This window comes from Pseudophryne corroboree, unplaced genomic scaffold, assembly GCF_028390025.1.
Source record: "Pseudophryne corroboree isolate aPseCor3 unplaced genomic scaffold, aPseCor3.hap2 scaffold_227, whole genome shotgun sequence".
NCBI lineage: Eukaryota > Metazoa > Chordata > Amphibia > Anura > Myobatrachidae > Pseudophryne > Pseudophryne corroboree.
Genome location: NW_026968921.1, coordinates 564,232 through 591,337, shown reverse-complemented (window position 1 = coordinate 591,337; position 27,106 = coordinate 564,232). Strand labels below are relative to the sequence as shown.

The following is a 27,106-nucleotide window of genomic DNA, read 5'->3' as shown; positions in this document are numbered from 1 at the left end:
CCTGTAGTTCGCATTGTGCGTTGGAAGGCACAAAGTAAGCAGAAAGGAGGAGAAGTCAGGATAGTGCGCAAGGGCATAGAAGGGAGCGGCTCAAGAAAAGAGAAGTGGAAACAGACAGCAAACTAGGCTGGAGAGAGACCTGAGACAAAGAGATCTGAATTATACGAGACCTGACCAGGGGAAACACAAATTATGCAGTCAAGTTTCCCACATTTGGGGAAATCGCAGGGGCAGCACACCCAGAGTGCAATGGGTGAGCCTTGCCCTGGGAGAAGCACCTTCATGATCATAGTATCTCACCTGGCAGGTAAGTAGGAGTTGGGCTAGAGCTGGGGAGGGTCGCTGCTCGGGCACCCCCCTGTCAAGTGAAGGAGATCCAACTGAGGCAGCACAAGGAAACTCTCGAAAGAAGAACAAGGCTAGAGGAAGATCTGAAACAAAGAAATCTGACTTTTACCAGAGATCAGAGGAAAACACAAACACAGTCCCCCACTACCAACAAATAAAGCAGTCACGTTTCCCACATTTGGGGAAATCACAGGGGTCAGCATACCCAGAATGCAATGAATGAACCTCACCCTGGGAGAGTAATCTTCATGACCATGGTATCTCCTATGCAAAATAAGTATGATTTGGGATAGGGCTGGGGAGGGCCGCTGCTCATGCACATCTCTGTCAAGTAAAGGAGATTCAACTGAGGCAGCACAAGGGAACTCTCATCTGGGGACAACAACTGCAGGGAGAACACATATTTTCAGATGAACATGGGAGGGCAGAAGGCTGCCTAATACTGAAGCACCCCCAAACAACAAACCAAATGCAACAACTAGTGCAAGCATTCCTGGGGGAAGTTCTGCAGAAGACGGATTTGCATACGGTGATGTCATCCAAGCAGTGGGTCAAAGTTGGCTTCAACCCTCATCTGCATATGAAAAGAGAAAAGGGGCGTGCAGGGCATGGCGGCCTTTTGCGGTGCTTGGATGACCCCTAGTTCGCATTAAACACCCCACCCTCCTTTGGTGTGGGGCTCATGTTGGCCATGCCCCATCCCCTGAAGCATTCAAGCTGATTTATTGCAGCAGCCGGGCACTGTAACAGCTCCAGAGCAGCTCTGAACGGCAAGTAAAAGGGTGTGGGCCCTGCAGCACTACCTGTAGTTTGCATTGTGCATTGGAAGGCACAAAGTAAGCAGACGGGAGAAGTCAGGATAGTGCGCAAGGGCATAGAAGGGAGCGGCTCAAGAAAAGAGAAGTTGAAACAGACAGCAAACTAGGCTGGAGAGAGACCTGAGACAAAGAGATCTGAATTATACGAGAGCCGACCAGGGGAAACACAAATTATGCAGTCAAGCTTCCCACATTTGGGGAAATCAGAGTGCAATGGGTGAGCCTTGCCCTGGGAGAAGCACCTTCATGATCATAGTATCTCACCTGGCAGGTAAGTAGGAGTTGGGCTAGAGCTGGGGAGGGTCGCTGCTCGGGCACCCCCCTGTCAAGTGAAAGAGATCCAACTGAGGCAGCACAAGGAAACTCTCGAAAGAAGAACAAGGCTAGAGGAAGATCTGAGACAAATAAATCTGACTTTTACCAGAGCTGACCAGAGGAAAGCACAAACACAGTCCCCCACTACCACAAATAATGCAGTCGAGTTTCCCACATTTGGGGAAATCACAGGGGTCAGCATACCCAGAATGCAATGAATGAACCTCACCCTGGGAGAACAATCTTCATGACCATGGTATCTCCTATGCAAAATAAGTATGATTTGGGATAGGGCTGGGGAGGGCCGCTGCTCAGGCACATCTCTGTCAAGTAAAGGAGATTCAACTGAGGCAGCACAAGGGAACTCTCATCTGGGGACAACAACTGCAGGGAGAACACATATTTTCAGATGAACATGGGAGGGCAGAAGGCTGCCTAATACTGAAGCACCCCCAAACAACAAACCAAATGCAACAACTAGTGCAAGCATTCCTGGGGGAAGGCCTGCAGCAGATGGATTTGCATACGGTGATGTCATCCAAGCAGTGGGTCAAAGTTGGCTTCAACCCTCGTCTGCATATGAAAAGAGAAAAGGGGCGTGCAGGGCATGGCGGCCTTTTGCGGTGCTTGGATGACCCCTAGTTCACATTAAACACCTCCACCCTCCTTCGGTGTGGGGCTCATGTTGGCTGTGCCCCAGCCCCTGAAGCATTCAAGCTGATTTCTTGCAGTAGCTGGGCACTGTAACAGCTCCAGAGCTGCTCTGTACGGCAAGTTAAAGGGTGTGGGCCCTACAGCACTACCTGTAGTTTGCATTGTGCATTGGAAGGCACAAAGTAAGCAGACAGGAGGAGAAGTCAGGATAGTGCACAAGGGTATAAAAGGGAGGGGCTCATGAAAAAAGAAGTGGAAACAGACAGCAAACTAGGCTGGAGAGAGACCTGAGACAAAGAGATCTGAATTATACGAGAGCCGACCAGGGGAAACACAAATTATGCAGTCAAGCTTCCCACATTTGGGGAAATCGCAGGGGCACCACACCCAGAGTGCAATGGGTGAGCCTTGCCCTGGGAGAAGATCCTTCATGATCATAGTATCTCACCTGGCAAGTAAGTAGGAGTTGGGCTAGAGCTGGGGAGGGTCGCTGCTCGGGCACCCCCCTGTCAAGTTAAAGAGATCCAACTGAGGCAGCACAAGGGAACTCTCGAAAGAAGAACAAGGCTAGAGGAAGATCTGAGACAAAGAAATCTGACTTTTACCAGAGCTGTCCAGAGGAAAGCACAAACACAGTCCCCCACTACCACAAATAATGCAGTCGAGTTTCCCACATTTGGGGAAATCACAGGGGTCAGCATACCCAGAATGCAATGAATGAACCTCACCCTGGGAGAACAATCTTCATGACCATGGTATCGCCTATGCAAAATAAGTATGATTTGGGATAGGGTTGGGGAGGGCCGCTGCTCAGGCACATCTCTGTCAAGTAAAGGAGATTCAACTGAGGCAGCACAAGGGAACTCTCATCTGGGGACAACAACTGCAGGGAGAACACATATTTTCAGATAAACATGGGAGGGCAGAAGGCTGCCTAATACTGAAGCACCCCCAAACAACAAACCAAATGCAACAACTAGTACAAGCATTCCTGGGGGAAGGCCTGCAGCAGATGGATTTGCATATAGTGATGTCATCCAAGCAGTGGGTCAAAGTTGGCTTCAACCCTCGTCTGCATATGAAAAGAGAAAAGGGGCGTGCAGGGCATGGCGGCCTTTTGCGGCGCTTGGATGACCCCTAGTTCGCATTAAACACCTCCACCCTCCTTCGGTGTGGGGCTCATGTTGGCTATGCCCCAGCCCCTGAAGCATTCAAGCTGATTTCTTGCAGCAGCTGGGCACTGTAACAGCTCCAGAGCTGCTCTGAACGGCAAGTAAAAGGGTGTGGGCCCTGCAGCACTACCTGTAGTTTGCATTGTGCATTGGAAGGCACAAAGTAAGCAGACAGGAGAAGTCAGGATAGTGCGCAAGGGCATAGAAGGGAGCGGCTCAAGAAAAGAGAAGTTGAAACAGACAGCAAACTAGGCTGGAGAGAGACCTGAGACAAAGAGATCTGAATTATACGAGAGCCGACCAGGGGAAACACAAATTATGCAGTCAAGTTTCCCACATTTGGGGAAATCGCAGGAGCAGCACACCCAGAGTGCAATGGGTGAGCCTTGCCCTGGGAGAAGCACCTACATGATCATAGTATCTCACCTGCCAGGTAAGTAGAAGTTGGGCTAGAGCTGGGGAGGGTCGCTGCTCGGGTACCCCCCTGTCAAGTGAAGGAGATTCAACTGAGGCAGCACAAGGGAACTCTCGAAAGAAGAACAAGGCTAGAGGAAGATCTGAGACAAATAAATCTGACTTTTACCAGAGCTGACCAGAGGAAAGCACAAACACAGTCCCCCACTACCACAAATAATGCAGTCGAGTTTCCCACATTTGGGGAAATCACAGGGGTCAGCATACCCAGAATGCAATGAATGAACCTCACCCTGGGAGAACAATCTTCATGACCATGGTATCTCCTATGCAAAATAAGTATGATTTGGGATAGGGCTGGGGAGGGCCGCTGCTCAGGCACATCTCTGTCAAGTAAAGGAGATTCAACTGAGGCAGCACAAGGGAACTCTCATCTGGGGACAACAACTGCAGGGAGAACACATATTTTCAGATGAACATGGGAGGGCAGAAGGCTGCCTAATAATGAAGCACCCCCAAACAACAAACCAAATGCAACAACTAGTGCAAGCATTCCTGGGGGAAGGCCTGCAGCAGATGGATTTGCATACGGTGATGTCATCCAAGCAGTGGGTCAAAGTTGGCTTCAACCCTCGTCTGCATATGAAAAGAGAAAAGGGGCGTGCAGGGCATAGCGGCCTTTTGCGGCGCTTGGATGACCCCTAGTTCGCATTAAACACCTCCACCCTCCTTCGGTGTGGGGCTCATGTTGGCTATGCCCCAGCCCCTGAAGCATTCAAGCTGATTTCTTGCAGCAGCTGGGCACTGTAACAGCTCCAGAGCTGCTCTGTACGGCAAGTAAAAGGGAGTGGGCCCTGCAGCACTACCTGTAGTTTGCATTGTGCATTGGAAGGCACAAAATAAGCAGACAAGAGGAGAAGTCAGGATAGTGCACAAGGGTATAAAAGGGAGGGGCTCATGAAAAAAGAAGTGGAAACAGACAGCAAACTAGGCTGGAGAGAGACCTGAGACAAAGAGATCTGAATTATACGAGAGCCGACCAGGGGAAACACAAATTATGCAGTCAAGCTTCCCACATTTGGGGAAATCGCAGGGGCACCACACCCAGAGTGCAATGGGTGAGCCTTGCCCTGGGAGAAGCACCTTCATGATCATAGTATCTCACCTGGCAGGTAAGTAGGAGTTGGGCTAGAGCTGGGGAGGGTCGCTACTCGGGCACCCCCCTGTCAAGTGAAAGAGATCCAACTGAGGCAGCACAAGGGAACTCTCGAAAGAAGAACAAGGCTAGAGGAAGATCTGAGACAAATAAATCTGACTTTTACCAGAGCTGACTAGAGGAAAGCACAAACACAGTCCCCCACTACCACAAATAATGCAGTCGAGTTTCCCACATTTGGGGAAATCACAGGGGTCAGCATACCCAGAATGCAATGAATGAACCTCACCCTGGGAGAACAATCTTCATGACCATGGTATCGCCTATGCAAAATAAGTATGATTTGGGATAAGGCTGGGGAGGGCCGCTGCTCAGGCACATCTCTGTCAAGTAAAGGAGATTCAGCTGAGGCAGCACAAGGGAACTCTCATCTGGGGACAACAACTGCAGGGAGAACACATATTTTCAGATAAAAATCTTGGTCATGCTCTGGTTTCTCTTCAGAACGAACAAATCTTTCGCCTCTTACTAAAGATTTCCGTGGAGAGGAGCAAAACCGAGTTTTATCTCAATTTTTGCATGCCCCATCTTTTTGGGGTTTCTTTTACCGGTTTAAAGATAGAATGAGTGTGCTTTAATGTAAGCTCATTTGCATAGAAATGACAGTAAATGTTTATTTATGTTCAAACAGAACTTTCTTGACCATGCTACTTGCTTTAAAGATCTGGGAGCACATGGAATACAGTACAAACCATGCTTATAGCAAGGAGAAGCCAGGTGAGAAATCTGCTTTCTTTCAAATTGGGCGCTCACTTTGATCTGAATGAGGACTGCTGGCACAGCACTCAGGCGACAGGTGGAATCTTGGTCATGCTCTGGTTTCTCTTCAGAATGAACAAATCTTTCGCCTTTTATTAAAGATTATCCGTGGAGAGGAGCAAAACTGAGTTTTATCTCAATTTTTGCATGCCCCATATTATTGGGGTTTCTTTTATCAGTTTAAAGACAGAACAAGTGTGCTTTCTTGTTAGCTTTAATGTAAGTTTATTTGCATAACAATGACAATAAATGTCTGTTTCTTTTCAAGCAGAACTTTCTTGACCATACTAATTGCTTGAAAGATCTGGGAGCACATGGAAAAGAGTACAAACCATGTTTATAGCAAGGGGAAGCCTGGTGAGAAATCTGCTTTCTTTCTTTCAAATTGGGTGCTCACTTTGAGCTGAATGAGGACTGCTGGCATGGCACTCAGGCGACAGGTGGAATCTTGGTCATGCTCTGGTTTCTCTTCAGAACGAACAAATCTTTCGCCTTTTACTAAAGATTTCCGTGGAGAGGAGCAAAACTGAGTTTTATCTCAATTTTTGCATGCCCCATATCATACCTCCCAACTGTCCCGATTTTCGCGGGACAGTCCCGTTTTTTGGGGACTGTCCCGCTGTCCCACCTGCGGGCCGCAGTGTCCCGCGGTGGGGAGGACAGTTGGGAGGCTCTGTCTGTCGCTGCCCTGCTTAGCAGAGCAGCGGTGAATAGTCGCTGTGCGCACAGCGTCTATTCACTGAAGTCAGAGGGAGAGGTGGCATGCCAGCGGCTCACAGAGCGCTGGGCATGCCCCCTCAGTGCCGAAAACGGGGGCGTGACTCGCGATCGCGGGTCCTCCCGCGAAGCCATGCCCCTTTTTACTTAGGCCACGCCCTTTTTGGGAGCGCGTGCGACTTCGCCGCGCGTGTGTCCCTCTTTGCGAGCCGACAAAGTTGGGAGGTATGCCCATATTATTGGGGTTTCTTTTATCAGTTTAAAGACAGAACGAGTGTGCTTTCTGGTTAGCTTTAATGTAAGTTTATTTGCATAACAATGACAGTAAATGTTTGTTTCTTTTCAAACAGAACTTTCTTGACCATGCTACTTGCTTGAAAGATCTGGGAGCACATGGAAAACAGTACAAACCATGCAGTATCACAAGAGCCTTTATTTGATCTTTCATGAAGATAGAGCAGAATTGAGGACACGTCAACAATTTCTGCCGAAGGTGGTTCATCTTTCCACATGGTGCCTTTGGCCACTGACACCTTCGTTGAGTCAAAGTCTCTGGCTGTGGTCAGAACTTTGAAAATTTATGTCACCAGAACGGTTCAGATTAGGAAAACAGAGGCTCTGTTTGTCCTGTATGCTCCCAACAGGATTGGGTGTCCTGCTTCCATGTAGACCATTATGCGCTGGATCTGTGGTAAGATTCAGCATGCTCATTCCATGGCAGGATTGCCGTTACTGAATTAGGTGAAGACCCATTCTACTAGAAAGGTGGGTTCATCCTGGGCAGCTGGTCGGGGAGTCTCGGCATTGCAACTTTGCCGAGCAGCTATTTAGTAAACACTTTTGCTAAGTTTTACAAGTTTGATACCTTGGCCGATGATAACTTCAAGTTGGGTAATTCGGTGCTGCAGAGTCGTACGCACTCTTCCACCCGTTCAAGAGCTTTGGTATAACCCCATGGTTCTTAATGTGACCCCAGCATCCTCTAGGTCGTATGAGAAAATAGGATTTTAATACCTACCGGTAAATCCTTTTCTCTTAGTCTGTAGAGGATGCTGGGCACCCGTCCCAGTCCATACTGTGTCTGCAGTTATTACTTGTGGTTATACACATGTTGTGTTATGGTTCTGGTCAGCTTTTTGCTGCAATTATTCATGCCGTTGGCTTGTGTTCTGTTGAATGCCACGTTCTGCGGCATGCTTAAGGTGTGAGCTGGTAAGATGCTCACCTTAGTTTAACAATAAATCCTTTCCTCGAAATGTCCGTCTCCATGGGCACAGTTCCTATAACTGGAGTCTGGAGGAGGGGCATAGAGGGAGGAGCCAGTTCACACCCTTTGATAGTCTTAAAGTGCCCATGTCTCTTGCGGATCCCGTCTATACCCCATGGTTCTTAATGTGACCCCAGCATCCTCTACGGACTAAGAGAAAAGGATGCCCTTGCGCACTATCCTGACTTCTCCTCCCGTCTGCTTACTTTGTGCCTTCCAACGCACAATGCAAACTACAGGTGGTGCTGCAGGGCCCACACCCTTTTACTTGCCTTACAGAACAGCTCTGGAGCTGTTACAGTGCCCAGCTGCTGCAAGAAATCAGCTTGAATGCTTCAGGGGATGGGGCATGGCCAACATGAGCCCCACACCAAAGGAGGGTGGGGGTGTTTAATGAGAACTAGGGGTCATCCAAGCACTGCAAAAGGCCGCCATGCCCTGCACGCCCCTTTTCTCTTTTCATATGCAGATGAGGGTTCCAGCCAACTTTGGCCCACTGCTTGAATAACATCACTGTATGCAAATCCGTCTGCTGCAGACCTTCCCCCAGGAAGGCTTGTACTAGATGTTGCATATGGTTTGATATTTGATGGTGCTTCAGTATTAGGCAGCCTTCCGCCCTCCCATGTTCATCTGAAAAGATGTGGTCTCCCTGCAGTTGTTGTCCCCAGACGAGAGTTCCCTTGTGCTTCCTCAGTTGAATCTCCTTAACTTGACGGGGGAGGGGCTGCCCGAGCAGCCACCCTCCCCAGCCCTATCCCAACTCATACTTATTTTGCATATGTGATCTCTTGATCATGAAGATTGTTCTCACAGGGTGAGGTTCATCCATTATATTTTAAAATAGGAAGGTACAAATTACATATTTGAATTGCATTTATGTGCTGGATTCAAATGTCCCCCCCCCCCCTTCCTTTCTCAATTGTGCCCGTCAGCAGCTATTCTAAGGTTGCTGCCAATGGGTGTGACACATTAATTTCTTCTGTGGGGTACACTGGACTCCACAAGGATTCACATTGGGGTGTACAGTAGGATCTTGATCTGAGGCACCAACCGGCTCAAAGCTTTTGACTGTTCCCAAGATGCTCAGTGCATTCTCCTCTATAACCCCGCTTCCATGAACAGGGAGCTCAGTTTGTAGTTGGTGCCTTCAGTAGCAGGCCACTTAACAGGGGCCTGCCTCAGGCAGCCTATTCTTAGCTATAAATTTTGACAAGAAAAGAAGAACTTGTTTTATGAGAATCTACAAGGGCTGCAGCAGGCTAGGTCTAATAGACATCTTTACTGCAGCTTCATCACTCCCAGCGGCGCTGTATACTCCCGTGCCCTGGTTGCTGGGTCACTGCAGCGGAGGGTCCGGTTTCATCCTAAGGTCAGTCACACACACACCACCCTTCCGGATCACGAGGCCGCTGATGAAGGGGAGCGTGGCCGTAGGGGGTGGACCGTGTGCGCACTGGCGTGGACACTGATTACTGGGCAGCCGCTCCACTAGCCACCAGGTACAGTTAAGGAGCACAGGTCTGGGGGTTTTTCTCCTATATTAACCCAATTTTGTACTGCCCGCAGCGCATTGTGATAGGTAATAGGGCCTGATTCAGGTTGGATTGCAATCACAATAAGCGATCCAACTGCAAAAATTGCTAAGAGCATACGCATGTGCCTGCATTTTCTGCGGCACCCCGCAGAGAATGCGATCGCCTCTGCCTGTCAATCGGGGCGGGGGGGGATAGGTGGGTCAGCAACACTCCATTTCCAAGTCAGGGATGGAGCGGTGCGGGGGCAAGGCTTCAAAATGGGGTCTGCAACGGAGTAGACACAGGGGGCGTGGTCACAGCGGCTGTATGACATCACATTCAGCCGCTGTGATCACAAAAATGGTGGCGGCTTCCTGCGCGCACATACAGTCTGCACCAGCAGGAGGCTACACCATTTTTTATGATCACGCTGAACTGCAGTGCGACTGCAATTACAGCATGGTCAAGAAGGGAGGCGTCATGCTGGGTGGCCATGCCCTTTCACTGTGCAGGAGCCAGCACCGCTCACACACTAGTCCCCGGGTGCAGCCCCCAACCCCCGGGACACCCGGAGCAACAAAATGTAGATTCAGGCCACCAGGCCACGCCCCTACCTATGAAACCATGCCTCCTTTTTACCATTGCGCTGCTTATCTGCGCGCACTGCATTACAATCTCCCTCGCCACCTCTCTGGGTGTCACCAGTGATAGTGACACCTCTGCCATGCTTGTAGCAGCTGGTCCTAAGATCTACGCCTCAAGCCCTGAGTGTTTGCCCTTGTGACTTGTTGATCATCATAGCGAAGCAGATGCTTACAGAAAACTGCAGGGGCTTAGATTGAAAATAAAAAAATTGATTGGTATAAGGTAGAGAGGAGCGGGTTCGGTTCTCCGAGAACCGAATTCCCCACGAACTCCACGTTGTTTACACTGGTCCGAGGCAGGCTCGGTTGTTCCCGCCTGACTCGCAAAACCTGAACAAGGGAAAATGTCATCATCCCGCTGTCGGATTCTCGCGAGATTCGGATTCCATATAAAGAGCTGCGCGTTGCCGCCATTTTTACTCGTGCATTGAAGAGAGAGCGGAATGGACGTGGCTATGTTCTCTCAGTGGAAATCTCAATATCAGTGCTCAGTATCAGTGGTTACTTATTGCTGCTCAGTAATACTAGTAGTGTGTCTCTCCTGCTCAGTGTCAGTTCTCAGTAGTATCCTCATCAGTGCTCAGTATCACTGCTCATTGTCTTGTGCTGCATTGTGGTGCTCAGCATACTACAGTACATTACTAATAGTCCAGTGCTGCATCTTGCTGCTCAGTGTCAGTTCTAGTATCCTCATCAGTGCTCACTATCACTGTTCATTGCATTTTGGTTTTCTGTATACTACAGTAACATAGTAGTATAGTAACATATAGTAACATAGTTTTTGAGGTTGAATAGAGGCAAATTGCCCATCGTGTTCAACCTGTTTTAAGTTGTGATGATTCTACATACTTGCTGAATAATGTTTTATGACTAGTTAGCTACTATAACTCATGTTACCCCCGGATTAACCATGTTGATATTTTAAGTATTATAACCTTAGATAGCTTTTTCATTCAGAAATGTATCCATTCCTTTTTTAAATCCAATTACAGAGTCCGCCATTACCACCTTCCCTGGCAGGGAATTCCACATCCTGATTGCCCTAACAGTGAAGATCATAGTATCTCACCTGGCAGGTAAGTAGGAGTTGGGCTAGAGCTGTGGAGGATTGCTGCTCGGGCACCCCCTGTCAAGTGAAGGAGATCCAACTGAGGCAGCACAAGGGAACTCTCGAAAGAAGAACAAGGCTAGAGGAAGATCTGAGACAAAGAAATCTGACTTTTACCAGAGCTGACCAGAGGAAAGCACAAACACAGTCCCCCACTACCACAAATAATGCAGTCGAGTTTCCCACATTGGGGAAATCACAGGGGTCAGCATACCCAGAATGCAATGAATGAACCTCACCCTGGGAGAACAATCTTCATGACCATGGTATCTCCTATGCAAAATAAGTATGATTTGGGATAGGGCTGGGGAGGGCCGCTGCTCAGGCACATCTCTGTCAAGTAAAGGAGATTCAACTGAGGCAGCACAAGGGAACTCTCATCTGGGGACAACAACTGCAGGGAGAACACATATTTTCAGATGAACATGGGAGGGCAGAAGGCTGCCTAATACTGAAGCACCCCCAAACAACAAACCAAATGCAACAACTAGTGCAAGCATTCCTGGGGGAAGTTCTGCAGAAGACGGATTTGCATACGGTGATGTCATCCAAGCAGTGGGTCAAAGTTGGCTTCAACCCTCATCTGCATATGAAAAGAGAAAAGGGGCGTGCAGGGCATGGCGGCCTTTTGCGGTGCTTGGATGACCCCTAGTTCGCATTAAACACCCCACCCTCCTTTGGTGTGGGGCTCATGTTGGCCATGCCCCATCCCCTGAAGCATTCAAACTGATTTATTGCAGCAGCTGGGCACTGTAACAGCTCCAGAGCAGCTCTGAACGGCAAGTAAAAGGGTGTGGGCCCTGCAGCACTACCTGTAGTTTGCATTGTGCATTGGAAGGCACAAAGTAAGCAGACGGGAGAAGTCAGGATAGTGCGCAAGGGCATAGAAGGGAGCGGCTCAAGAAAAGAGAAGTTGAAACAGACAGCAAACTAGGCTGGAGAGAGACCTGAGACAAAGAGATCTGAATTATACGAGAGCCGACCAGGGGAAACACAAATTATGCAGTCAAGTTTCCCACATTTGGGGAAATCGCAGGAGCAGCACACCCAGAGTGCAATGGGTGAGCCTTGCCCTGGGAGAAGCACCTACATGATCATAGTATCTCACCTGCCAGGTAAGTAGAAGTTGGGCTAGAGCTGGGGAGGGTCGCTGCTCGGGTACCCCCCTGTCAAGTGAAGGAGATCCAACTGAGGCAGCACAAGGGAACTCTCGAAAGAAGAACAAGGCTAAAGGAAGATCTGAGACAAAGAAATCTGACTTTTACCAGAGCTGACCAGAGGAAAGCACAAACACAGTCCCCCACTACCACAAATAAAGCAGTCGAGTTTCCCACATTTGGGGAAATCACAGGGGTCAGCATACCCAGAATGCAATGAATGAACCTCACCGTGGGAGAACAATCTTCATGACCATGGTATCTCCTATGCAAAATAAGTATGATTTGGGATAGGGCTGGGGAGGGCCGCTGCTCAGGCACATCTCTGTCAAGTAAAGGAGATTCAACTGAGGCAGCACAAGGGAACTCTCATCTGGGGACAACAACTGCAGGGAGAACACATATTTTCAGATGAACATGGGAGGGCAGAAGGCTGCCTAATACTGAAGCACCCCCAAACAACAAACCAAATGCATCAACTAGTGCAAGCATTCCTGGGGGAAGGCCTGCAGCAGATGGATTTGCATACGGTGATGTCATCCAAGCAGTGGGTCAAAGTTGGCTTCAACCCTCGTCTGCATATGAAAAGAGAAAAGGGGCGTGCAGGGCATGGCGGCCTTTTGCGGCGCTTGGATGACCCCTAGTTCGCATTAAACACCTCCACCCTCCTTCGGTGTGGGGCTCATGTTGGCTATGCCCCAGCCCCTGAAGCATTCAAGCTGATTTCTTGCAGCAGCTGGGCACTGTAACAGCTCCAGAGCTGCTCTGTACGGCAAGTAAAAGGGTGTGGGCCCTGCAGCACTACCTGTAGTTTGCATTGTGCATTGGAAGGCACAGAGTAAGCAGACAGGAGGAGAAGTCAGGATAGTGCACAAGGGTATAAAAGGGAGGGGCTCATGAAAAAAGAAGTGGAAACAGACAGCAAACTAGGCTGGAGAGAGACCTGAGACAAAGAGATCTGAATTATACGAGAGCCGACCAGGGGAAACACAAATTATGCAGTCAAGCTTCCCACATTTGGGGAAATCAGAGTGCAATGGGTGAGCCTTGCCCTGGGAGAAGCACCTTCATGATCATAGTATCTCACCTGGCAGGTAAGTAGGAGTTGGGCTAGAGCTGGGGAGGGTCGCTGCTCGGGCACCCCCCTGTCAAGTGAAAGAGATCCAACTGAGGCAGCACAAGGAAACTCTCGAAAGAAGAACAAGGCTAGAGGAAGATCTGAGACAAATAAATCTGACTTTTACCAGAGCTGACCAGAGGAAAGCACAAACACAGTCCCCCACTACCACAAATAATGCAGTCGAGTTTCCCACATTTGGGGAAATCACAGGGGTCAGCATACCCAGAATGCAATGAATGAACCTCACCCTGGGAGAACAATCTTCATGACCATGGTATCTCCTATGCAAAATAAGTATGATTTGGGATAGGGCTGGGGAGGGCCGCTGCTCAGGCACATCTCTGTCAAGTAAAGGAGATTCAACTGAGGCAGCACAAGGGAACTCTCATCTGGGGACAACAACTGCAGGGAGAACACATATTTTCAGATGAACATGGGAGGGCAGAAGGCTGCCTAATACTGAAGCACCCCCAAACAACAAACCAAATGCAACAACTAGTGCAAGCATTCCTGGGGGAAGGCCTGCAGCAGATGGATTTGCATACGGTGATGTCATCCAAGCAGTGGGTCAAAGTTGGCTTCAACCCTCGTCTGCATATGAAAAGAGAAAAGGGGCGTGCAGGGCATGGCGGCCTTTTGCGGTGCTTGGATGACCCCTAGTTCACATTAAACACCTCCACCCTCCTTCGGTGTGGGGCTCATGTTGGCTGTGCCCCAGCCCCTGAAGCATTCAAGCTGATTTCTTGCAGTAGCTGGGCACTGTAACAGCTCCAGAGCTGCTCTGTACGGCAAGTTAAAGGGTGTGGGCCCTACAGCACTACCTGTAGTTTGCATTGTGCATTGGAAGGCACAAAGTAAGCAGACAGGAGGAGAAGTCAGGATAGTGCACAAGGGTATAAAAGGGAGGGGCTCATGAAAAAAGAAGTGGAAACAGACAGCAAACTAGGCTGGAGAGAGACCTGAGACAAAGAGATCTGAATTATACGAGAGCCGACCAGGGGAAACACAAATTATGCAGTCAAGCTTCCCACATTTGGGGAAATCGCAGGGGCACCACACCCAGAGTGCAATGGGTGAGCCTTGCCCTGGGAGAAGATCCTTCATGATCATAGTATCTCACCTGGCAAGTAAGTAGGAGTTGGGCTAGAGCTGGGGAGGGTCGCTGCTCGGGCACCCCCCTGTCAAGTTAAAGAGATCCAACTGAGGCAGCACAAGGGAACTCTCGAAAGAAGAACAAGGCTAGAGGAAGATCTGAGACAAAGAAATCTGACTTTTACCAGAGCTGTCCAGAGGAAAGCACAAACACAGTCCCCCACTACCACAAATAATGCAGTCGAGTTTCCCACATTTGGGGAAATCACAGGGGTCAGCATACCCAGAATGCAATGAATGAACCTCACCCTGGGAGAACAATCTTCATGACCATGGTATCGCCTATGCAAAATAAGTATGATTTGGGATAGGGTTGGGGAGGGCCGCTGCTCAGGCACATCTCTGTCAAGTAAAGGAGATTCAACTGAGGCAGCACAAGGGAACTCTCATCTGGGGACAACAACTGCAGGGAGAACACATATTTTCAGATAAACATGGGAGGGCAGAAGGCTGCCTAATACTGAAGCACCCCCAAACAACAAACCAAATGCAACAACTAGTACAAGCATTCCTGGGGGAAGGCCTGCAGCAGATGGATTTGCATATAGTGATGTCATCCAAGCAGTGGGTCAAAGTTGGCTTCAACCCTCGTCTGCATATGAAAAGAGAAAAGGGGCGTGCAGGGCATGGCGGCCTTTTGCGGCGCTTGGATGACCCCTAGTTCGCATTAAACACCTCCACCCTCCTTCGGTGTGGGGCTCATGTTGGCTATGCCCCAGCCCCTGAAGCATTCAAGCTGATTTCTTGCAGCAGCTGGGCACTGTAACAGCTCCAGAGCTGCTCTGAACGGCAAGTAAAAGGGTGTGGGCCCTGCAGCACTACCTGTAGTTTGCATTGTGCATTGGAAGGCACAAAGTAAGCAGACGGGAGAAGTCAGGATAGTGCGCAAGGGCATAGAAGGGAGCGGCTCAAGAAAAGAGAAGTTGAAACAGACAGCAAACTAGGCTGGAGAGAGACCTGAGACAAAGAGATCTGAATTATACGAGAGCCGACCAGGGGAAACACAAATTATGCAGTCAAGTTTCCCACATTTGGGGAAATCGCAGGAGCAGCACACCCAGAGTGCAATGGGTGAGCCTTGCCCTGGGAGAAGCACCTACATGATCATAGTATCTCACCTGCCAGGTAAGTAGAAGTTGGGCTAGAGCTGGGGAGGGTCGCTGCTCGGGTACCCCCCTGTCAAGTGAAGGAGATTCAACTGAGGCAGCACAAGGGAACTCTCGAAAGAAGAACAAGGCTAGAGGAAGATCTGAGACAAATAAATCTGACTTTTACCAGAGCTGACCAGAGGAAAGCACAAACACAGTCCCCCACTACCACAAATAATGCAGTCGAGTTTCCCACATTTGGGGAAATCACAGGGGTCAGCATACCCAGAATGCAATGAATGAACCTCACCCTGGGAGAACAATCTTCATGACCATGGTATCTCCTATGCAAAATAAGTATGATTTGGGATAGGGCTGGGGAGGGCCGCTGCTCAGGCACATCTCTGTCAAGTAAAGGAGATTCAACTGAGGCAGCACAAGGGAACTCTCATCTGGGGACAACAACTGCAGGGAGAACACATATTTTCAGATGAACATGGGAGGGCAGAAGGCTGCCTAATAATGAAGCACCCCCAAACAACAAACCAAATGCAACAACTAGTGCAAGCATTCCTGGGGGAAGGCCTGCAGCAGATGGATTTGCATACGGTGATGTCATCCAAGCAGTGGGTCAAAGTTGGCTTCAACCCTCGTCTGCATATGAAAAGAGAAAAGGGGCGTGCAGGGCATAGCGGCCTTTTGCGGCGCTTGGATGACCCCTAGTTCGCATTAAACACCTCCACCCTCCTTCGGTGTGGGGCTCATGTTGGCTATGCCCCAGCCCCTGAAGCATTCAAGCTGATTTCTTGCAGCAGCTGGGCACTGTAACAGCTCCAGAGCTGCTCTGTACGGCAAGTAAAAGGGAGTGGGCCCTGCAGCACTACCTGTAGTTTGCATTGTGCATTGGAAGGCACAAAATAAGCAGACAAGAGGAGAAGTCAGGATAGTGCACAAGGGTATAAAAGGGAGGGGCTCATGAAAAAAGAAGTGGAAACAGACAGCAAACTAGGCTGGAGAGAGACCTGAGACAAAGAGATCTGAATTATACGAGAGCCGACCAGGGGAAACACAAATTATGCAGTCAAGCTTCCCACATTTGGGGAAATCGCAGGGGCACCACACCCAGAGTGCAATGGGTGAGCCTTGCCCTGGGAGAAGCACCTTCATGATCATAGTATCTCACCTGGCAGGTAAGTAGGAGTTGGGCTAGAGCTGGGGAGGGTCGCTACTCGGGCACCCCCCTGTCAAGTGAAAGAGATCCAACTGAGGCAGCACAAGGGAACTCTCGAAAGAAGAACAAGGCTAGAGGAAGATCTGAGACAAATAAATCTGACTTTTACCAGAGCTGACTAGAGGAAAGCACAAACACAGTCCCCCACTACCACAAATAATGCAGTCGAGTTTCCCACATTTGGGGAAATCACAGGGGTCAGCATACCCAGAATGCAATGAATGAACCTCACCCTGGGAGAACAATCTTCATGACCATGGTATCGCCTATGCAAAATAAGTATGATTTGGGATAAGGCTGGGGAGGGCCGCTGCTCAGGCACATCTCTGTCAAGTAAAGGAGATTCAGCTGAGGCAGCACAAGGGAACTCTCATCTGGGGACAACAACTGCAGGGAGAACACATATTTTCAGATAAAAATCTTGGTCATGCTCTGGTTTCTCTTCAGAACGAACAAATCTTTCGCCTCTTACTAAAGATTTCCGTGGAGAGGAGCAAAACCGAGTTTTATCTAAATTTTTGCATGCCCCATCTTTTTGGGGTTTCTTTTACCGGTTTAAAGATAGAATGAGTGTGCTTTAATGTAAGCTCATTTGCATAGAAATGACAGTAAATGTTTATTTATGTTCAAACAGAACTTTCTTGACCATGCTACTTGCTTTAAAGATCTGGGAGCACATGGAATACAGTACAAACCATGCTTATAGCAAGGAGAAGCCAGGTGAGAAATCTGCTTTCTTTCAAATTGGGCGCTCACTTTGATCTGAATGAGGACTGCTGGCACAGCACTCAGGCGACAGGTGGAATCTTGGTCATGCTCTGGTTTCTCTTCAGAATGAACAAATCTTTCGCCTTTTATTAAAGATTATCCGTGGAGAGGAGCAAAACTGAGTTTTATCTCAATTTTTGCATGCCCCATATTATTGGGGTTTCTTTTATCAGTTTAAAGACAGAACAAGTGTGCTTTCTTGTTAGCTTTAATGTAAGTTTATTTGCATAACAATGACAATAAATGTCTGTTTCTTTTCAAGCAGAACTTTCTTGACCATACTAATTGCTTGAAAGATCTGGGAGCACATGGAAAAGAGTACAAACCATGTTTATAGCAAGGGGAAGCCTGGTGAGAAATCTGCTTTCTTTCTTTCAAATTGGGTGCTCACTTTGAGCTGAATGAGGACTGCTGGCATGGCACTCAGGCGACAGGTGGAATCTTGGTCATGCTCTGGTTTCTCTTCAGAACGAACAAATCTTTCGCCTTTTACTAAAGATTTCCGTGGAGAGGAGCAAAACTGAGTTTTATCTCAATTTTTGCATGCCCCATATCATACCTCCCAACTGTCCCGATTTTCGCGGGACAGTCCCGTTTTTTGGGGACTGTCCCGCTGTCCCACCTGCGGGCCGCAGTGTCCCGCGGTGGGGAGGACAGTTGGGAGGCTCTGTCTGTCGCTGCCCTGCTTAGCAGAGCAGCGGTGAATAGTCGCTGTGCGCACAGCGTCTATTCACTGAAGTCAGAGGGAGAGGTGGCATGCCAGCGGCTCACAGAGCGCTGGGCATGCCCCCTCAGTGCCGAAAACGGGGGCGTGACTCGCGATCGCGGGTCCTCCCGCGAAGCCATGCCCCTTTTTACTTAGGCCACGCCCTTTTTGGGAGCGCGTGCGACTTCGCCGCGCGTGTGTCCCTCTTTGCGAGCCGACAAAGTTGGGAGGTATGCCCATATTATTGGGGTTTCTTTTATCAGTTTAAAGACAGAACGAGTGTGCTTTCTGGTTAGCTTTAATGTAAGTTTATTTGCATAACAATGACAGTAAATGTTTGTTTCTTTTCAAACAGAACTTTCTTGACCATGCTACTTGCTTGAAAGATCTGGGAGCACATGGAAAACAGTACAAACCATGCAGTATCACAAGAGCCTTTATTTGATCTTTCATGAAGATAGAGCAGAATTGAGGACACGTCAACAATTTCTGCCGAAGGTGGTTCATCTTTCCACATGGTGCCTTTGGCCACTGACACCTTCGTTGAGTCAAAGTCTCTGGCTGTGGTCAGAACTTTGAAAATTTATGTCACCAGAACGGTTCAGATTAGGAAAACAGAGGCTCTGTTTGTCCTGTATGCTCCCAACAGGATTGGGTGTCCTGCTTCCATGTAGACCATTATGCGCTGGATCTGTGGTAAGATTCAGCATGCTCATTCCATGGCAGGATTGCCGTTACTGAATTAGGTGAAGACCCATTCTACTAGAAAGGTGGGTTCATCCTGGGCAGCTGGTCGGGGAGTCTCGGCATTGCAACTTTGCCGAGCAGCTATTTAGTAAACACTTTTGCTAAGTTTTACAAGTTTGATACCTTGGCCGATGATAACTTCAAGTTGGGTAATTCGGTGCTGCAGAGTCGTACGCACTCTTCCACCCGTTCAAGAGCTTTGGTATAACCCCATGGTTCTTAATGTGACCCCAGCATCCTCTAGGTCGTATGAGAAAATAGGATTTTAATACCTACCGGTAAATCCTTTTCTCTTAGTCTGTAGAGGATGCTGGGCACCCGTCCCAGTCCATACTGTGTCTGCAGTTATTACTTGTGGTTATACACATGTTGTGTTATGGTTCTGGTCAGCTTTTTGCTGCAATTATTCATGCCGTTGGCTTGTGTTCTGTTGAATGCCACGTTCTGCGGCATGCTTAAGGTGTGAGCTGGTAAGATGCTCACCTTAGTTTAACAATAAATCCTTTCCTCGAAATGTCCGTCTCCATGGGCACAGTTCCTATAACTGGAGTCTGGAGGAGGGGCATAGAGGGAGGAGCCAGTTCACACCCTTTGATAGTCTTAAAGTGCCCATGTCTCTTGCGGATCCCGTCTATACCCCATGGTTCTTAATGTGACCCCAGCATCCTCTACGGACTAAGAGAAAAGGATGCCCTTGCGCACTATCCTGACTTCTCCTCCCGTCTGCTTACTTTGTGCCTTCCAACGCACAATGCAAACTACAGGTGGTGCTGCAGGGCCCACACCCTTTTACTTGCCTTACAGAACAGCTCTGGAGCTGTTACAGTGCCCAGCTGCTGCAAGAAATCAGCTTGAATGCTTCAGGGGATGGGGCATGGCCAACATGAGCCCCACACCAAAGGAGGGTGGGGGTGTTTAATGAGAACTAGGGGTCATCCAAGCACTGCAAAAGGCCGCCATGCCCTGCACGCCCCTTTTCTCTTTTCATATGCAGATGAGGGTTCCAGCCAACTTTGGCCCACTGCTTGAATAACATCACTGTATGCAAATCCGTCTGCTGCAGACCTTCCCCCAGGAAGGCTTGTACTAGATGTTGCATATGGTTTGATATTTGATGGTGCTTCAGTATTAGACAGCCTTCCGCCCTCCCATGTTCATCTGAAAAGATGTGGTCTCCCTGCAGTTGTTGTCCCCAGACGAGAGTTCCCTTGTGCTTCCTCAGTTGAATCTCCTTAACTTGACGGGGGAGGGGCTGCCCGAGCAGCCACCCTCCCCAGCCCTATCCCAACTCATACTTATTTTGCATATGTGATCTCTTGATCATGAAGATTGTTCTCACAGGGTGAGGTTCATCCATTATATTTTAAAATAGGAAGGTACAAATTACATATTTGAATTGCATTTATGTGCTGGATTCAAATGTCCCCCCCCCCCCTTCCTTTCTCAATTGTGCCCGTCAGCAGCTATTCTAAGGTTGCTGCCAATGGGTGTGACACATTAATTTCTTCTGTGGGGTACACTGGACTCCACAAGGATTCACATTGGGGTGTACAGTAGGATCTTGATCTGAGGCACCAACCGGCTCAAAGCTTTTGACTGTTCCCAAGATGCTCAGTGCATTCTCCTCTATAACCCCGCTTCCATGAACAGGGAGCTCAGTTTGTAGTTGGTGCCTTCAGTAGCAGGCCACTTAACAGGGGCCTGCCTCAGGCAGCCTATTCTTAGCTATAAATTTTGACAAGAAAAGAAGAACTTGTTTTATGAGAATCTACAAGGGCTGCAGCAGGCTAGGTCTAATAGACATCTTTACTGCAGCTTCATCACTCCCAGCGGCGCTGTATACTCCCGTGCCCTGGTTGCTGGGTCACTGCAGCGGAGGGTCCGGTTTCATCCTAAGGTCAGTCACACACACACCACCCTTCCGGATCACGAGGCCGCTGATGAAGGGGAGCGTGGCCGTAGGGGGTGGACCGTGTGCGCACTGGCGTGGACACTGATTACTGGGCAGCCGCTCCACTAGCCACCAGGTACAGTTAAGGAGCACAGGTCTGGGGGTTTTTCTCCTATATTAACCCAATTTTGTACTGCCCGCAGCGCATTGTGATAGGTAATAGGGCCTGATTCAGGTTGGATTGCAATCACAATAAGCGATCCAACTGCAAAAATTGCTAAGAGCATACGCATGTGCCTGCATTTTCTGCGGCACCCCGCAGAGAATGCGATCGCCTCTGCCTGTCAATCGGGGCGGGGGGGGATAGGTGGGTCAGCAACACTCCATTTCCAAGTCAGGGATGGAGCGGTGCGGGGGCAAGGCTTCAAAATGGGGTCTGCAACGGAGTAGACACAGGGGGCGTGGTCACAGCGGCTGTATGACATCACATTCAGCCGCTGTGATCACAAAAATGGTGGCGGCTTCCTGCGCGCACATACAGTCTGCACCAGCAGGAGGCTACACCATTTTTTATGATCACGCTGAACTGCAGTGCGACTGCAATTACAGCATGGTCAAGAAGGGAGGCGTCATGCTGGGTGGCCATGCCCTTTCACTGTGCAGGAGCCAGCACCGCTCACACACTAGTCCCCGGGTGCAGCCCCCAACCCCCGGGACACCCGGAGCAACAAAATGTAGATTCAGGCCACCAGGCCACGCCCCTACCTATGAAACCATGCCTCCTTTTTACCATTGCGCTGCTTATCTGCGCGCACTGCATTACAATCTCCCTCGCCACCTCTCTGGGTGTCACCAGTGATAGTGACACCTCTGCCATGCTTGTAGCAGCTGGTCCTAAGATCTACGCCTCAAGCCCTGAGTGTTTGCCCTTGTGACTTGTTGATCATCATAGCGAAGCAGATGCTTACAGAAAACTGCAGGGGCTTAGATTGAAAATAAAAAAATTGATTGGTATAAGGTAGAGAGGAGCGGGTTCGGTTCTCCGAGAACCGAATTCCCCACGAACTCCACGTTGTTTACACTGGTCCGAGGCAGGCTCGGTTGTTCCCGCCTGACTCGCAAAACCTGAACAAGGGAAAATGTCATCATCCCGCTGTCGGATTCTCGCGAGATTCGGATTCCATATAAAGAGCTGCGCGTTGCCGCCATTTTTACTCGTGCATTGAAGAGAGAGCGGAATGGACGTGGCTATGTTCTCTCAGTGGAAATCTCAATATCAGTGCTCAGTATCAGTGGTTACTTATTGCTGCTCAGTAATACTAGTAGTGTGTCTCTCCTGCTCAGTGTCAGTTCTCAGTAGTATCCTCATCAGTGCTCAGTATCACTGCTCATTGTCTTGTGCTGCATTGTGGTGCTCAGCATACTACAGTACATTACTAATAGTCCAGTGCTGCATCTTGCTGCTCAGTGTCAGTTCTAGTATCCTCATCAGTGCTCACTATCACTGTTCATTGCATTTTGGTTTTCTGTATACTACAGTAACATAGTAATATAGTAACATATAGTAACATAGTTTTTGAGGTTGAATAGAGGCAAATTGCCCATCGTGTTCAACCTGTTTTAAGTTGTGATGATTCTACATACTTGCTGAATAATGTTTTATGACTAGTTAGCTACTATAACTCATGTTACCCCCGGATTAACCATGTTGATATTTTAAGTATTATAACCTTAGATAGCTTTTTCATTCAGAAATGTATCCATTCCTTTTTTAAATCCAATTACAGAGTCCGCCATTACCACCTTCCCTGGCAGGGAATTCCACATCCTGATTGCCCTAACAGTGAAGATCATAGTATCTCACCTGGCAGGTAAGTAGGAGTTGGGCTAGAGCTGTGGAGGATTGCTGCTCGGGCACCCCCTGTCAAGTGAAGGAGATCCAACTGAGGCAGCACAAGGGAACTCTCGAAAGAAGAACAAGGCTAGAGGAAGATCTGAGACAAAGAAATCTGACTTTTACCAGAGCTGACCAGAGGAAAGCACAAACACAGTCCCCCACTACCACAAATAATGCAGTCGAGTTTCCCACATTGGGGAAATCACAGGGGTCAGCATACCCAGAATGCAATGAATGAACCTCACCCTGGGAGAACAATCTTCATGACCATGGTATCTCCTATGCAAAATAAGTATGATTTGGGATAGGGCTGGGGAGGGCCGCTGCTCAGGCACATCTCTGTCAAGTAAAGGAGATTCAACTGAGGCAGCACAAGGGAACTCTCATCTGGGGACAACAACTGCAGGGAGAACACATATTTTCAGATGAAAATCTTGGTCATGCTCTGGTTTCTCTTCAGAACGAACAAATCTTTCGCCTTTTACTAAAGATTTCCGTGGAGAGGAGCAAAACTGAGTTTTACCTCAATTTTTGCATGCCCCATCTTTTTGGATTTTCTTTTATCGGTTTAAAGATAGAATGAGTGTGCTTTAATGAAAGCTCATTTGCATAGAAATTACAGTAAATGTTTGTTTCTTTTCAAACAGAACTTTCTTGACCATGCTACTTGCTTGAAAGATCTGGGAGCACATGGAATACAGTACAAACCATGCTTATAGCAAGGAGAAGCCAGGTGAGAAATCTGCTTTCTTTCAAATTGGGCGCTCACTTTGATCTGAATGAGGACTGCTGGCATGGCTCTCAGGCGACAGGTGGAATCTTGGTCATGCTCTGGTTTCTCTTCAGAATGAACAAATCTTTCGCCATTTATTAAAGATTTCCGTGGAGAGGAGCAAAACTGAGTTTTATCTCAATTTTTGCATGCCCCATATTATTGGGGTTTCTTTTATCAGTTTAAGGACAGAATGAGTGTGCTTTCTTGTTGGCTTTAATGTAAGTTTATTTGTATAACAATGACAGTAAATGTCTGTTTCTTTTCAAACAGAACTTTCTTGACCATGCTACTTGCTTGAAAGATCTGGGAGCACATGGAAAAGAGTACAAACCATGCTTATAGCAAGGGGAAGCCTGGTGAGAAATCTGCTTTCTTTCTTTCAAATTGGGTGCTCACTTTGAGCTGAATGAGGACTGCTGGCATGGCACTCAGGCGACAGGTGGAATCTTGGTCATGCTCTGGTTTCTCTTCAGAACGAACAAATCTTTCGCCTTTTACTAAAGATTTCCGTGGAGAGGAGCAAAACTGAGTTTTATCTCAAATTTTGCATTCCCCATCTTATTGGGGTTTTATTTTATCTGTTTAAAGATAGAACGAGTGTGCTTTAATGTAAGCTCATTTGCATAGAAATGACAGTAAATGTTTGTTTCTTTTCAAACAGAACTTTCTTGACTATACTAATTGCTTGAAAGATCTGGGAACACATGGAAAAGAGTACAAACCATGTTTATAGCTAGGGGAAGCCTGGTGAGAAATCTGCTATCTTTCTTTCAAATTGGGTGCTCACTTTGAGCTCAATGAGAACTGCTGGCATGGCACTCAGGCGACAGGTGGAATCTTGGTCATGCTCTGGTTTCTCTTCAGAACTAACAAATATTTCGCCTTTTATTAAAGATTTCCGTGGAGAGGAGCAAAACTGAGTTTTATCTCAATTTTTGCATGCCCCATATTATTGGGGTTTCTTTTATCAGTTTAAAGACAGAACGAGTGTGCTTTCTTGTTAGCTTTAATGTAAGTTGCCATAGATGCAGTGAAACACACGTGTAGGGCACGGCGTGTCCGCGTGTATTTGACTCATGTGAAATGTTATAAAACAAAAATATATGATTATGATGTTAGCTGTTAGTCTCCACTAATAGGGAATAGAAGCTGAGCTATAAGAAAGGAATACACTAGATATGATGTCACTTAGCAGATACAATGTCTAAAGTGCATACAGATAGCTACTAATAACTCTTGATAAGAAAGTATATCAGTGTGGGTATATTTATATGATGGGATATTGGGACTAGTGAATATATATCACTCCTGCTGTCCAGATTGGCAATAACCAGACAATTATGATAAGAGTAGAGATGTCACATGGGCTGCTATAGATATTAATTTAATGCTGTATGTGTCATTTGTTACAAATGGATACATTTTCTATGAGTCAGCCTAGCAGCTGCATGTTCTAACAGAACACTATCCTCACACAGAATCTGCTAACCTTGAGATAACTAAATGACAGTGTGTAACAGTCTCTTTACTATAAGACTGTTACAAAGTAATATATATATTTGAAGTCAGTCTAGCAGCTGTGTGTTCCAGCAGTTTATAAGACAAAGAAAATCTCCTATTGTGGAATCTAGACACATGGGACTGCTGGCCTGTGTCATACTATTTCTATGTAATACCAGTAACATGTATATAACTGTTACATAATTGTTACAAATGGATAAATCTTTGAGTCAGCCTAGCAGCTGCATGTCCTAACAGGACACCATAAATCCTTTACAGTGTAACAAATTGATTGGTAACACTTGAAGGCTGGAGAGCAGTTATATGCCTTACTAGCATACTCAATATACCACATTATTACACCAGTTACCACGATTATTGACAGCGCATTTGATATATTATATTACCCTCACACTGAGTCTGTTTACCTTTAGATAACTAAGTGACCGAATATGTAACAGTTTCTCTATCATAAGACTGTTACAAAGTGAGATAGATATATTTGGAAGTCAGTCAAACAGCTGTGTGTTTCAGCGGTTTATAAGAAAATTCCTCATTGTGGAATCTGGACCACTAAGGGTTATTATATATATAGCACATGGAATTGCCACATCTCCCTATATGATAATTTCATTACACTGTAACATAATAAGAATTAACTCTTTAACAGTGTAAATAGAGAGTAATGAATCTCTGACACATGGAATATATTATTTCTTAGATGAATTGGATAAACCATTATGACAGACACTTTGCTTCCTAATAAGAATTGAGGTGGCTATACCTCTAAGGAAAGCATTATTGCCTACGCCTAGATCAGATTAAATAAGATCTGGCTGAATATATGAAGGAAGGTTGCTATTTATATGAGAATTGGAATTGCTATATTCCTTAAGGCAACCCCACCGATTGATATATGTTGTCAATTAAGTATATCTGAACGGCTATATCTGGACCAGATTTAATAAGATCTGGCTGATTATATGAAGGAGGGCTGCTATTTATATTGGAATTGCCATATTCCTTAAGGCAACCGCACCTGTTGGTATATCTCGCCAATTAACTATATCTAAACAGCTAAATTAAAGCTATTCATCATTTTTTTAGTTTGGATATTAATAAATATGATCTTTCCATGATGCATAGAGATTTCCCTATCAAGTGATTCCTTATCCGATATAGAAAGCTATCCCCCTGTGGTATTGAATTTAGGAATATAGTCTTAGGGGACACAGAGAAATAAGTGATCCCCATCTACCTAAGCACCCCACAAATTGGAGGTTAGCTTACCGGTTATACTCAATCACCCCCACAAATTCGCCAATGGGGATGGCTTCCCGGGAGGTAACCCCTATTGAGTGAAGGGAGTATATAGGATACGACCCAGTGGTACCTGACGACATAGATACTAACAGCTATTTAATAACATTACGCTAGAAAGTGATTATTAGCAACATATATATCTATATAAACAACCCCGCCAGGGTTGTGCCTTCAAAAATAATCACACACGGACACGCTTTTTAAACCTTTTTTTCACATCTCTTCATTCTTCTTATGCACATGTATGTTAGTTCTGTGATTTTAACCTTTATGTTTCACTGCAGTTTGGGATAATAATATTAATATTTATCCAATTTTAATACATACTTAATAAAGGTTATATTTTATGATTCATTCATTCTGTCCAGTGCGTCAACAGTGCAGATTTCTTCTTGTTTTTTCTCCCAAATTCTATAACAATGACAGTAAATGTTGTTTCTTTTCAAACAGAACTTTCTTGACCATGCTACTTGCTTGAAAGATCTGGGAGCACATGGAAAACAGTACAAACCATGCAGTATCACAAGAGCCTTTATTTGATCTTTCATGAAGATAGAGCAGAATTGAGGACACGTCAACAATTTCTGCCGAAGGTGGTTCATCTTTCCACATGGTGCCTTTGGCCACTGACACCTTCGTTGAGTCAAAGTCTCTGGCTGTGGTCAGAACTTTGAAAATTTATGTCACCAGAACGGTTCAGATTAGGAAAACAGAGGCTCTGTTTGTCCTGTATGCTCCCAACAGGATTGGGTGTCCTGCTTCCATGTAGACCATTATGCGCTGGATCTGTGGTAAGATTCAG

At 47.2% G+C, this 27,106-nt stretch overlaps 30 non-coding genes across 30 annotated transcripts; 10 read left to right on the top strand and 20 right to left on the bottom strand.

Annotated features, from left to right (window-relative positions):
* Nucleotides 1-152: 152 nt before the first annotated feature.
* Nucleotides 153-315, bottom strand: LOC135009572 (U1 spliceosomal RNA). The gene has a single exon (XR_010209111.1). It is a non-coding gene; the product is annotated as a U1 spliceosomal RNA (small nuclear RNA).
* A 149-nt stretch (nt 316-464) lies between these two features.
* LOC135009621 (U1 spliceosomal RNA) lies at nt 465-629 on the bottom strand. Its single transcript, XR_010209154.1, has one exon. It is a non-coding gene; the product is annotated as a U1 spliceosomal RNA (small nuclear RNA).
* Nucleotides 630-1,597: 968 nt separating this feature from the next.
* Nucleotides 1,598-1,761, bottom strand: LOC135009594 (U1 spliceosomal RNA). The gene has a single exon (XR_010209132.1). It is a non-coding gene; the product is annotated as a U1 spliceosomal RNA (small nuclear RNA).
* A 674-nt stretch (nt 1,762-2,435) lies between these two features.
* Nucleotides 2,436-2,598, bottom strand: LOC135009711 (U1 spliceosomal RNA). The gene has a single exon (XR_010209217.1). It is a non-coding gene; the product is annotated as a U1 spliceosomal RNA (small nuclear RNA).
* A 152-nt stretch (nt 2,599-2,750) lies between these two features.
* On the bottom strand, nt 2,751-2,914 carry LOC135009452 (U1 spliceosomal RNA). Its single transcript, XR_010208994.1, has one exon. It is a non-coding gene; the product is annotated as a U1 spliceosomal RNA (small nuclear RNA).
* Nucleotides 2,915-3,585: 671 nt separating this feature from the next.
* LOC135009547 (U1 spliceosomal RNA) lies at nt 3,586-3,748 on the bottom strand. The gene has a single exon (XR_010209087.1). It is a non-coding gene; the product is annotated as a U1 spliceosomal RNA (small nuclear RNA).
* A 152-nt stretch (nt 3,749-3,900) lies between these two features.
* Nucleotides 3,901-4,064, bottom strand: LOC135009582 (U1 spliceosomal RNA). The gene has a single exon (XR_010209121.1). It is a non-coding gene; the product is annotated as a U1 spliceosomal RNA (small nuclear RNA).
* Nucleotides 4,065-4,738: 674 nt separating this feature from the next.
* LOC135009663 (U1 spliceosomal RNA) lies at nt 4,739-4,901 on the bottom strand. Its single transcript, XR_010209187.1, has one exon. It is a non-coding gene; the product is annotated as a U1 spliceosomal RNA (small nuclear RNA).
* A 152-nt stretch (nt 4,902-5,053) lies between these two features.
* On the bottom strand, nt 5,054-5,217 carry LOC135009441 (U1 spliceosomal RNA). The gene has a single exon (XR_010208983.1). It is a non-coding gene; the product is annotated as a U1 spliceosomal RNA (small nuclear RNA).
* Nucleotides 5,218-5,361: 144 nt separating this feature from the next.
* Nucleotides 5,362-5,477, top strand: LOC135009769 (U5 spliceosomal RNA). The gene has a single exon (XR_010209269.1). It is a non-coding gene; the product is annotated as a U5 spliceosomal RNA (small nuclear RNA).
* A 270-nt stretch (nt 5,478-5,747) lies between these two features.
* On the top strand, nt 5,748-5,864 carry LOC135009832 (U5 spliceosomal RNA). Its single transcript, XR_010209329.1, has one exon. It is a non-coding gene; the product is annotated as a U5 spliceosomal RNA (small nuclear RNA).
* Nucleotides 5,865-6,150: 286 nt separating this feature from the next.
* On the top strand, nt 6,151-6,263 carry LOC135009827 (U5 spliceosomal RNA). The gene has a single exon (XR_010209324.1). It is a non-coding gene; the product is annotated as a U5 spliceosomal RNA (small nuclear RNA).
* Nucleotides 6,264-11,076: 4,813 nt separating this feature from the next.
* Nucleotides 11,077-11,239, bottom strand: LOC135009807 (U1 spliceosomal RNA). The gene has a single exon (XR_010209305.1). It is a non-coding gene; the product is annotated as a U1 spliceosomal RNA (small nuclear RNA).
* Nucleotides 11,240-11,909: 670 nt separating this feature from the next.
* On the bottom strand, nt 11,910-12,072 carry LOC135009546 (U1 spliceosomal RNA). Its single transcript, XR_010209086.1, has one exon. It is a non-coding gene; the product is annotated as a U1 spliceosomal RNA (small nuclear RNA).
* Nucleotides 12,073-12,224: 152 nt separating this feature from the next.
* Nucleotides 12,225-12,388, bottom strand: LOC135009476 (U1 spliceosomal RNA). Its single transcript, XR_010209018.1, has one exon. It is a non-coding gene; the product is annotated as a U1 spliceosomal RNA (small nuclear RNA).
* Nucleotides 12,389-13,360: 972 nt separating this feature from the next.
* On the bottom strand, nt 13,361-13,524 carry LOC135009571 (U1 spliceosomal RNA). Its single transcript, XR_010209110.1, has one exon. It is a non-coding gene; the product is annotated as a U1 spliceosomal RNA (small nuclear RNA).
* Nucleotides 13,525-14,198: 674 nt separating this feature from the next.
* On the bottom strand, nt 14,199-14,361 carry LOC135009710 (U1 spliceosomal RNA). Its single transcript, XR_010209215.1, has one exon. It is a non-coding gene; the product is annotated as a U1 spliceosomal RNA (small nuclear RNA).
* Nucleotides 14,362-14,513: 152 nt separating this feature from the next.
* Nucleotides 14,514-14,677, bottom strand: LOC135009451 (U1 spliceosomal RNA). The gene has a single exon (XR_010208993.1). It is a non-coding gene; the product is annotated as a U1 spliceosomal RNA (small nuclear RNA).
* A 671-nt stretch (nt 14,678-15,348) lies between these two features.
* On the bottom strand, nt 15,349-15,511 carry LOC135009545 (U1 spliceosomal RNA). Its single transcript, XR_010209085.1, has one exon. It is a non-coding gene; the product is annotated as a U1 spliceosomal RNA (small nuclear RNA).
* Nucleotides 15,512-15,663: 152 nt separating this feature from the next.
* On the bottom strand, nt 15,664-15,827 carry LOC135009560 (U1 spliceosomal RNA). The gene has a single exon (XR_010209099.1). It is a non-coding gene; the product is annotated as a U1 spliceosomal RNA (small nuclear RNA).
* Nucleotides 15,828-16,501: 674 nt separating this feature from the next.
* LOC135009662 (U1 spliceosomal RNA) lies at nt 16,502-16,664 on the bottom strand. The gene has a single exon (XR_010209186.1). It is a non-coding gene; the product is annotated as a U1 spliceosomal RNA (small nuclear RNA).
* Nucleotides 16,665-16,816: 152 nt separating this feature from the next.
* LOC135009440 (U1 spliceosomal RNA) lies at nt 16,817-16,980 on the bottom strand. Its single transcript, XR_010208982.1, has one exon. It is a non-coding gene; the product is annotated as a U1 spliceosomal RNA (small nuclear RNA).
* A 144-nt stretch (nt 16,981-17,124) lies between these two features.
* Nucleotides 17,125-17,240, top strand: LOC135009777 (U5 spliceosomal RNA). Its single transcript, XR_010209277.1, has one exon. It is a non-coding gene; the product is annotated as a U5 spliceosomal RNA (small nuclear RNA).
* A 270-nt stretch (nt 17,241-17,510) lies between these two features.
* Nucleotides 17,511-17,627, top strand: LOC135009831 (U5 spliceosomal RNA). Its single transcript, XR_010209328.1, has one exon. It is a non-coding gene; the product is annotated as a U5 spliceosomal RNA (small nuclear RNA).
* Nucleotides 17,628-17,913: 286 nt separating this feature from the next.
* LOC135009826 (U5 spliceosomal RNA) lies at nt 17,914-18,026 on the top strand. The gene has a single exon (XR_010209323.1). It is a non-coding gene; the product is annotated as a U5 spliceosomal RNA (small nuclear RNA).
* Nucleotides 18,027-22,839: 4,813 nt separating this feature from the next.
* On the bottom strand, nt 22,840-23,002 carry LOC135009795 (U1 spliceosomal RNA). Its single transcript, XR_010209294.1, has one exon. It is a non-coding gene; the product is annotated as a U1 spliceosomal RNA (small nuclear RNA).
* A 144-nt stretch (nt 23,003-23,146) lies between these two features.
* LOC135009781 (U5 spliceosomal RNA) lies at nt 23,147-23,262 on the top strand. The gene has a single exon (XR_010209281.1). It is a non-coding gene; the product is annotated as a U5 spliceosomal RNA (small nuclear RNA).
* Nucleotides 23,263-23,532: 270 nt separating this feature from the next.
* On the top strand, nt 23,533-23,648 carry LOC135009802 (U5 spliceosomal RNA). The gene has a single exon (XR_010209300.1). It is a non-coding gene; the product is annotated as a U5 spliceosomal RNA (small nuclear RNA).
* A 286-nt stretch (nt 23,649-23,934) lies between these two features.
* LOC135009750 (U5 spliceosomal RNA) lies at nt 23,935-24,050 on the top strand. Its single transcript, XR_010209250.1, has one exon. It is a non-coding gene; the product is annotated as a U5 spliceosomal RNA (small nuclear RNA).
* Nucleotides 24,051-24,325: 275 nt separating this feature from the next.
* LOC135009817 (U5 spliceosomal RNA) lies at nt 24,326-24,441 on the top strand. Its single transcript, XR_010209314.1, has one exon. It is a non-coding gene; the product is annotated as a U5 spliceosomal RNA (small nuclear RNA).
* Nucleotides 24,442-27,106: the final 2,665 nt, after the last annotated feature.